Genomic DNA, 10,191 nt, shown 5'->3' with positions numbered 1-10,191 from the left:
AAAAAGGAAAGTTTTAAGCCTAATCTTAAAAGTAGAGATAGTGTCTGTTTCCCGAATCCAAACTGGAAGCTGGTTCCATAGAAGAGGGGCCTGAAAACTGAAGGCTCTCCCTCCCATTGTACTTTTAAATACTCTAGGAACCACAAGTAAGCCTGCAGAGCGAGAGCGAAGTGCTCTAATAGGGTGATATGGTACTACAAGGTCATTAAGATAAGATGGGGCCTGATTATTTAAGACCTTGTATGTGAGGAGCAGGATTTTGAATTCAATTCTGGATTTAACAGGGAGCCATTGAAGGGAAGCCAATAAAGGAGAAGTATGCTCTGTCTTTCTAGTCCTTGTCAGTACTCTTGCTGCATGTACTCTTGCATTTTGTATTAACTGAAGGCTTTTCAAGGAGTTTTTAGGACATCCTGATAATAATAAATTACACTAGTCCAGCCTAGAAGTAATAAATGCATGAACTAGTTTTTCAGCATCACTCTGAGACAGGATATTTCTAAATTAAGAGGAATAGCACAAATGGAGGAAAATAGTCCTACACATTTGTAGGAGACGGGAGGCTTGCATGTCTAATCTGCTAAAAATAAGTAACTGCAACCTTGTCAGGAAGAAATTAGCATGTTTACATATGTTTTCAAATGTTCGAGCCCTGACGCAGGTTGTACCCCGCCTCCCTCCCTAAGACAGCTGGGATAGGCTCCAGCATGTCTTGGAGTACCTGGAGAGAACCCACATAGGCAAGGGGAGAACACGCAAACGCTACACAGAAAGTCCCTGGCCAGATGGTGGACTTGAACCCAGAAACATTTTGCAGTGAGGTAGCACTGCTGCCACCACACCATGGTGCTGCCCAACATGTCAAATATGATTTAATTATTAAAGAATCAAATGGTTCTTAACTACACATGCAATGTGTATTTTAGAATCGGATGTTGATTGTTTCATGTTTTTTTTATGACTTCTAGATTAGTCCCAAATCAGATTTTTTTGCTCCTATTTTATCAACTAGTAAATTAATAGCCAGGAACATGTGTATAATATATGACCCATACATTTTCTTGTACGCTTATATAACCAGGCTTAGGAGAGCAGTGTATCCATGCCTAGGGTCATTGGTTGAGATGAAGGCTACACCTGGACAGGTTAATGTTGTGACTAATGCAATATGAACATTTAGACCAGTTTAAAGCAAACAGTTAACCTTGCATGGATGTCTTTGGATGTCTGGGAAAAAACCCACATAGACACAAGGAGATCATGCAACCTCCACAGGGAAAGGCCCAAAGCCAAACCCAGAATGTTCTCTTGCTGTGAGGTGACAATGCTAACCACTGTACATGCCGCCCAGTACATAGTACTGTGAAAATATTTTAAATACTGAAAATGTGATGTTTGCTCAGTGTTCTGCTTCAGAAAGAATCAAATCCAAATGAGGATGTTGTTGCATGATGGAAAAAAAATCTTACTATCGGCCTATTTCTTCTTTGTAAAGTACTTCACATTTTGAGGGCGCGAATGCCGTGTGAGCAGAGTGGAGCACAGGGTATGGGAACACACAAGACATGTGCTGCTGTCAGCGCTATCAGCCAACAGGCGAGGTGCCTTCACTGCCCTCCTTGTGGAGCCAATTTTCCCTCAGGAAGCAAAGTGACTCAGTAGTGGTTTGACATTGTTTGTGAGTGCATATTATGTGCGTGTGTGCATGTGTGAAAAGAGAGTGAGGAGGAGGGATACAAAGTAAGAACAGGAGTGTCCGTTTGCACATTGTATGCACACATTCCTGTGTATGTCTATTTGAATGCATGTGTTCAAACATTTTAGCTGATCTTTACATGACTGAGTTCCAGGACTAGCATGCTTTTCCCAGGTCAGTCTGAGGTTTAGCGGCACCCTGAAATATACCTCTCATTCCTCACAGTAGGAAATGTTTTATGACAGTTAGTAAAGACTTCACAACACAACGCCCCAAAAGTAAAGTCTAACAGGAGCATGAAGGGTGCTATCAAAACCAGACTGCACAGTGTCAGACTTGTCTCCTGGATCCGTAAATAATTTTATGTTGTATCTTTGGCCAAACGCAGCCAGTTACAACTTGACGCATCAGGTACAAATAATTTAAACGGTCAGTATTTCAGTAACACACACACACACACACACACACACACACACACACACACACACACACACACACACACACACACACACACACACACACACAAAAAACTAACACCAAAAACATCTTACTTACAGCAAACGATGCAGATAGTTTTGGTTTTATGTACTGAAGTTTTGAAATATCCAGCGAGTTTTCCATCACCACCCCCGATACAATGGAGGTGACTGGAATTCTGCTTGCGGTGTTTAAAGTGTTGAAAAATTACAATTGAAAAACTTAAGAGGAACATCTATTTCTAGAAAGAATGTCTTGGTTGCTCAGGATAATCCACAGACCTCATTGTGAACAGTTTTCATTGGAACTACTTTCTACTGAAGAAATAGTCCCATTGCAAGCTGTCCAGTGAGGTCTGTGGATTAGCCAGTGTAACCAGGATTTTGTTTCTGGGAAGAACCATTGCTGCTGATGTTTTACAAATGCAAGTATGCCCCCCCCCTCCCGCCAATTCTGTGTATTGTGGTGGTGGCAGAATTTTAGGAGGCTGATATAAAAAAAAAACTTTACAAAGAAAACCTTGTTTTATCGAGACATCACTACACAACATGACACAACACAACACTACTGCATGCATATGCTTAGATTATTTCATTTTTTAAATTATTTATATCACTAGAGTTAAGAGTATCAAAATAGTAGTGTATGGACAATGTGATATTTAAAAATAAAAAATTGGATTTTATGTTAATGTGTCTGTGTGTGTGTGTTATTCTTTTCTGTCTGCAAATCAAATTCTGATAAAACTTTGTAGGTGTGTACAGTGGGCTCATGTTAATGGACAATTTAAATTTTTGAAGGTCAACTTAATGATTTATTGGTTGAAAATTGACAAAGCCTTATAACCTAGACAGTATGATTCTTACAAATGGGGTGTATATTGTCAACATACAATAAAGATTTAAAATATCCATTCTTAATTGACCTCTGACCTCTCTTTAAAGATCAAAAGATTGATCTGAAGGTAAAATTGATAATAATGCTAAACAGAGCTTACTGCCATTTTTTTTGCATTTATGACATTTAGGTATAGAGGGAACAATATATGAGGATTCTAAATATCACTTACTTTGGACCTCTTATTCAAGGTCAAATAAGGTCAAATTTTCATAAAGTGTCTTTTATCCACAGCCTTTATTTGTAGTGGTAATATTTATAAAGTGATATTGTTATATGGGGATTCTAAACATCACATTATAGTTTGTATCCAAATGTCATGTCAGATTTGACCTCTGACCTCACTGTTACGTTTCAGGTTGACCGCACAATGTCTTCTATGTTTAAAGAAAATATTGTCAAGAGAAAGTGAATTAGCTGCCTAGGTAGAAATATACTGCAGTATAATATTTCATAAGCTGTAGTCATTCATCTCCAGTTATTTACAAATTAATACCTGTTTCAGAAGGTTTCTGTAATTAAAGTAAATATTTGTACTGCTCCCCTTGTATTATCTTTACTGCACTACAAACTTCTTAAAGTATGTTTAAAAAGAACAAAGAAAACCAAATTAATATATAGAAAATACTAAATTATTTCCTTCAAAGTAAATACTGCTCAGAGTGATCTGCCTTGGCGGAGGTTTGTGGTCTGTTGTTGCTATTAGCATAGCTTACAGTTATGAATACGCCAGTACAGTTATCATTCTTTTTCTTACCTTTTTTTCTTACCTTTTTATGTGATTGGACGTGTGATTGGACGTGCAGATTCACCTTCCTGTGCCTGCAGACAGCAGTTCTGCAGCAGAAAAGCAAAGCTGATGTGTGACCTTAACACGCATGAGCTCACATTGTAATTTGATGTGAAATAGTCTTTCATATAACCAATCTCCAGAGCCATAAAAACAAATGGAGGTGTTTTCCAACATATCAAGATGCTTTATGCTTTTCAAACCGATATTTAATATTCTCCAGAACTTTATGGCTGTGTATAACTGTCGGGGTGTATCTCAAGTGCACATATTTCAATGTATTTTTCACCCAGAAGTTTTGGGGTGTGTGAGTGTGTGTGTGAGCACTACAGCATGAAGTGATCTCATTCTGACTGTGAACCACCCTCTGGGAATCCCCCAGCTCTGAGTCTCCCAAATGTTTGAAGGCCTCTGCATCCATGCTTGTGTGTGTTAGTCTGTGTAGCTCTGCCATTTGCTGAGGTAATGGTCTTCCTTTGGGGACAGCTCATCCTCCGAAACAATGGCTGGGTGGTCCTCTGACAACTGCTTGAAGGTAAAACAACTGGAAAGAAAGACATTCTAACAAAAACCTCAACTTAATTCCTAAAAGTGGACCTGTTATGTTTTCCTTATTTTTTTTTTATACATAGTTACAGTGCTGGATGTTCATATTAAACATGGCTAAAGTTTCAAATAATGTGGTTAGTACGTGTACAAATAATATTTGTGTGCCAAAAACTCAGGCTTCAGACTACTAATGTCGCTTGTTTGTGACCATTTTTTTCTACTCTTGGCTTTGTAGACATGCTTAATTTGGGTATCTCATGAAAACAGCTGTGGCTGTGACTACATAAACTCCGCCCACCTGCTGCTTAAACCTTCTCCTTGCAAGCTGCAGCCAATCAGAAGTAAGATGCGGCGTGAACTAGAACAGCTTGTTTCTGCTGCACAGTAAAGTGTATATGAAAGTTGGATATAGTAGAAGTGCCTTGAACTTGAATCTTTTTAATGGCCGACAGTGGGGTTAATTCTCCATCCATCCATCCATTATTCCATCCATGAGGTAAGGAGACTTCATTTCTGAACACAACCCTGAACCAGTGCAATGTGTATCTGAGTCAACCTTATTTTAAATCAGTCTGCAAAGAGGCTGGGCTAGTGACCCTAAAGTTAGTGTTCAAAGTCTGACTACTTTCACTTGTGCTAGAGTATGAAAAGACTGGTTCTGTTTCCAAGCTTGTGATTACTATGACTGTCTGCCCTCTGGGGCTCCCTCTGAAGACTTTGGGCCCTGCCTTTGCTTGTTTCTAAGACTGTTCTTCCACCTGAGGCATCTCCTCCACCTGTTCCTGCTCCCAGGGCGGCTTGGACCCAGCTCTCTCCAGCACCCATACCAGTTCCTCTGGTGAGGGTGTCTGGTGTTCAGCAAGTCCCTGCAGCTATTCCATTTCACAGGATGAGACCCAGTCCGTCCCAGCACCCATGTCAGTTCCTCAGGTGGGGTCAGCTGCTGTCCAGCATGTTCCTGCACCTGTTCCTGTCCATAGGCAAAGAGTTTCCAGAGGTCTGCACTCCACCTCCTGGTCCTGCTCCGCTCGAGCCAGAGGTCTGTGCTCCTAGTGTTTCTATTGCCTCCGGCCTCCTGAACTGTTCCGTCTCTACCGCTGGTCATGCGGTCAGCCCCATTACCTGCACTGTCTCTGCCCCTGACCCCACGGGCAGCCTCCAGAACTGCGCCAACTGCGCTGCTGGCTATGGTGTCATATGCCAGGACTTTCTTTGTTTTTGGACTCGCTTGCTCCCTGTTTTTGGTTTTGGACTAGTTCCCTCGGTCGTGACCAGTTCCAACCGCCTGGGTCAAGTTGGACTCTTCTTTTTGGTTTAGGACATTTGGGAGCCGTTCTTAAAAGGAGGAGGGTACTGAAGTGCTGATTCTCATTCCTACCACTTCACACCACTTCACACTTGGCTTTGAAGCTGATGATGAACCCAACAGAACCACATCAACTGCAAAAAGCAGATATGAGATTCTGGGCCACCAAAGTGGAAGCTTTCCACCACTTGTCGCTCCATGAAATTCTATCGATGAAAATTATGAACAGAATTAATGACAAAGGGCAGGCCTATTGGAGTCCAACACCCACCAGGAACAAGTTCAACTAATTGGCAGCAATGTGGGTGAATTTTTTAAAAATGATTGTACAAGGACGAAAGGCTTATGGCAAGAGCTGCAATAGACTCATAGTCATTGGAATAGATTTAAAGCCTATGAATAATGGGCAGCATGGTGGCACGGTGGTTAGCACTGTTGCCGCGCAGCAAGCAGGTCCTGAGTTCAATTCCACCATCAGGGCGGGGTCTTTCTGTGTGGAGTTTGCGTGGGTACTCCGGCTTCCTCCCACCGTCCAAAGACATGCAGTTTGTGGGGATATTTGTCAAAAGTGTGAACCAACCTGACATGTCTTTGGAGCTGAAGTCATACTCTGCGTGCCCATCCATTCCTCCCACCGTCCAAAGACATGCAGTTTGTGGGGATAGGTTAAATTGATTAATCCAAATTGCCCATAGGTGTGAATGTGGCCGCGAATGGTTGTCTGTCTCTGTGTGTGCGACCTGTCCAGGGTGTACCCTGCCTCTTGCCCTATGACAGCAGGGATAAGCTCCAGTGCCCCTGCGACCCTGAAAAGGATAAGCGCATGGATGGATGGGCAAATAATTGCGGGCTGTTCTGTATCTGTCTTCAGTAAACACTTTCTGGTGCCAATTGCTACTCTCATATTAGGTTTATTTTGTAAATTATGCTTATTACGAGTGTCAGAAAGGTAGATAAATTAGGAAATCAGGGTATGCCCATTGCCTAACATCTTGTCAGTCTACAATCTACAACCATCTTTTATATACTGTCTACGGGCTGCACCAAGGCTCAGTATATAGTAAATAAGGATTATTTTGAACTGTGAAAGATGCTAAACTGCTCTAGCAGAGTCCAAGAATGGAGGTGAAAATTCAAATAAATTCCCCCTATTTAAACAGACTAAAATTTTAACATCTGGGAAGCCTTAAAGAAATGCATGTAGATAATAAATCCGAAGTTCAAGGCTTTGAAGTTATGCAAATAAATATCTGATATCATTGGAGTCACTCACTCACACACACAAATGCATGCAGGCTTGCAGTACACACCTAGCGGCCAACAAACGGAAACCCAAGACCTGCATGAAGAGTATTAGCATGAGAGTGAAAAGGCAGTTCTTCCTGTGCACACAGTGTTCTCTGACTCATCTCTGTTCAACAATAACAGTATACCAATGCCGGCAACCAGACAGGAAAGGATCAGTATCCCTGACTCCAGTGGGATACTGATGTGGGAGTTTAGCGTATTTACCTCTACATGTATCATCTCAGCACATGTGTGTCAAAACATGTGTTTCTTTTGTGCAATTTGGATTATATGCTGGAAAAAACTCTCTGCTTTGAAGCTCTGGGACAGAATCCCTTTGCTCTTGCACCTGCCCCCTTCTTCGTCTCTCCTGCTGGACCAAACCTCCCCTGCTACAAGCCTTTGTCTGTTTCTGATTTCCTCCTGCTCTTGAAAAACAATTGTTCCACACACAAGGATCAGAAACATGCACTCATACCTATAGTCCAAAGTAGGTCATTTGTCACGGCCAAAATGACTCATAGGAGTCTTTTTTATGAAGCTATCAGGGCTGTGGTTGAGGTTATGTGTTGTGTTGGTTGACTGAAATTACAAGGTTAAAGTTATGCAAAGATTTACCGTGATTGGATGACTAAAACAGTGTCACTGTGTATCATGAGTTAAAGCCAATCGGGCATGAAAACTACATAACAGTGTATTTTTGGAGGCAGCAAAATAAGGCTGCCACTTCTGACTTATGATAACGTAAATGTTTTACAAGGTTTTTGAGCCACACATTTTAAATGGGCCCTGCACTGCCGTGTGAGGCATTTAAAAAATAAAATAAAATAAAAGTGTAGGATTGGGGTCCCCTTCCTGCTTTCTACCCACATTATAGCATGCTATATGGACAAACACAAGATATGTAAAAAATGTTTAATGTATTTCATGTGTAGTTCTTATTTCACTTAAAAGCTTTTTGGTTTTATGGTTGAACTTTAATGCTTATTTTCATTTTTATTGGGAGTGGCCTTGGGAGTTATCAGTTTGTCAGCTGTCATTCTACAACTTTGTCTGCATCGTAATCATAATTTAATCTTAATCTTTAATCATACTCATGCTACTTCTGTTTTTCAATTCAATTGTACACTTTATATTATATGGTACACTCTACCCTACAGTTTTAATCTGCCTTAAAAACTGAAGTAGCCAAGTGAAGACCACTGAACGAGAATATGGCACTGTTACTGAATTCCTGCAAACCATATGCTGCATATAAAAGGTGGAGATAGCTTCCGTGGCGTCACCATTATGTAGGTATTTTGACTGACAAGTTAACAAGATAGAAGTCAATAAATGTCACCCCGTCCCTTATAATGAGCATAAATTACAAAATAAGCATTACGTAATGCTTATTTTGTTCATACAACATGATAATGTTGTATGAAATAATAATTGAAATAACTGAGCTTATAAACACATCAGGAATGTTTACTAAGGTTACAGAGCAGAGGAGTCCACAACTTCTGTAGTCTGACTTCTTTTGGCAAAAAGAGGAGTTGCCCTCTGCTGGCCATTTGAAAGAATGCAGGTTTAAGGTACTTCTTCACTTGTTTCACTTTTCAGACCTATATGCTACTTACACTGAAACAATCCTTGACCTTAGTAAACAATTTCCTGGTGAGTTTGTGGTCTCAGTCATTAGTTTAGAGTCTTACTTAATACAACTTGTTGTTCATGTTCATTTTGCAAATTATGGTCTACATTAAATCTTTATTGTTCAAAAAGGACAATAAAGTGAGGTATGCTTCTGGGTGGCGACTGACAAGTCGCTACCATATGTGCATGCAGTGTTCCTCGATTTCTCCTTCACATCCACCCCTTGGCCATGTCTAGAGCCAAAAACTACTTCACAACATGAATTCAGCAATGGAGCCTGTTGTAAAGGCTCACCTTTCAGCACATTCACTTCACCAGATGCACCTTGTTTCTTTTCCGCACCTTTGATTGGGGGTGGTGCTTGGCCTTAATTGCACTCACCTGTCACTCGTTATATAAGGACTGCACTCACCTACCCCTCACTCTTTCTTCACTCCCACATGGGGCGGCAGCTGAGGTGAGTTTCTCTTTGAGTCTCCTGAGTTCGTGTATTATTTTGAGTTACTTAAATCATACTCTATTTCCTTTCAGAGATAGCAGTCCATGTGTGTCTTTCCTTTACCCATTATCCAATAAAAGGACAAAACCTGCAAATGACTGATGACTGCTTAATCTCATTCTAATCGGATGAGCCCATGATGATGACTACTTAAACCCTGAGCCTTCCTTCCTCCAAAACAGAGCTTACATCTATTTTATACAGAGTCTATATCATTTCAAAGCTGTGCTAACATAGAGAGTGAGAGCTAGAATGGCCAAATTGCAATTACAATTTAACCAAACTTGCATGTCTTTGGACTGTGGGAGGAAACCAGCCAAGCACATGGAGAAAATACACATACATCTAGGGCCAATGAATGGCTGACTAGGAGGATCTCCAACTCCTGGGCAAAATATTTACCTCTTCATCTACTACATGCGTGACTGCTGTAGAACTCAAACAATACCCTTAAAGACGTAATTGTTATATGACTGACTGGCTAATCTGTTTTAGTTACAGTGTATCAGCTAAACACAGAGTTCAGTTGTGACTAAATGTAAGAAACGTTTTGCAAATATAAACTGGCCGACCAGACAGCTGGGTAAAATGTTCTCCCTAATTAACTTTCTGTTTTGCTTTGGTGTTTCCCGTGATATTTGTCAAAAGTGTGAACCAACCTGACATGTCTTTGGAGCTGAAGTCATGCACTCTGCGTGCCCATCCATTCATCCAAGCACCCTTCTCTAATAAAAAAAGTCACGCTACCTTCTGCTTTGGCACTGAAAATAGACAGTTGTTTTCAGCTGTCTGAACGAATGACTAATGCCGCTGCCTTTTTTTTTCTTTCTCAAGAAGCCAGTCTTAAACAGACATTAATTCATTGCAGCAGACACAAAGATTGCCCAATACCCAATGTTTCCGTATATATGATATAAAGTGCACGACCCTGCAACTCACAAAAAGACATCTAGTTTCTTTTCCAAGCAGCAGGTTGACTAATTTATTACTTTCCAAAGTAAAACAAATCATTCCACATACTTCCATTTTATATTTTGGTCTAGATAACTGTT

Source organism: Oreochromis aureus, unplaced genomic scaffold (assembly GCF_013358895.1).
Source record: "Oreochromis aureus strain Israel breed Guangdong unplaced genomic scaffold, ZZ_aureus HiC_scaffold_85, whole genome shotgun sequence".
NCBI lineage: Eukaryota > Metazoa > Chordata > Actinopteri > Cichliformes > Cichlidae > Oreochromis > Oreochromis aureus.
Note: the sequence above shows the minus strand (reverse complement) of the source record.